Source organism: Oryzias melastigma, linkage group LG19 (genome assembly GCF_002922805.2).
Source record: "Oryzias melastigma strain HK-1 linkage group LG19, ASM292280v2, whole genome shotgun sequence".
Taxonomy (NCBI): Eukaryota; Metazoa; Chordata; class Actinopteri; order Beloniformes; family Adrianichthyidae; genus Oryzias; species Oryzias melastigma.
Genome location: NC_050530.1, coordinates 2301307 through 2301622, shown reverse-complemented (window position 1 = coordinate 2301622; position 316 = coordinate 2301307). Strand labels below are relative to the sequence as shown.

At 31.6% G+C, this 316-nt stretch overlaps 1 protein-coding gene across 3 annotated transcripts in view; it reads left to right on the top strand.

Moving 5' to 3' along the window:
- Window positions 1–316, top strand: part of LOC112153956 (transformation/transcription domain-associated protein) — a 118663-nt gene that overhangs the window by 6243 nt on the left and 112104 nt on the right. The gene's annotated exons all lie outside the window — the stretch shown is intronic.

Genomic DNA, 316 nt, shown 5'->3' with positions numbered 1-316 from the left:
ATTAAAGAAACATTTTTTTTTTCAAATTTTCGAGAATTATTTAACGTTTTCAATTTTTCTTTTTACATTTTTAAAACATGTTTTTCTCTTTTATTTCAAATTTCCAATGTCTTGTTTTCTTTTTTCAGTTACATGTCTATTTTTCAGGTTTTTAATCAGTTTTTTCATTCACTTTAAGCTGATTTGACCCCATACTAATGTTGCTCTTCCACAGCCACAGGCACAAATTAAAAAAAAGTCTTCATCTTTGTTGGCTGAAACCTGCTTTTCTGACCCCCGTCAGGACCTGGTGGCGAAATACTCTCAGCAGATGGTG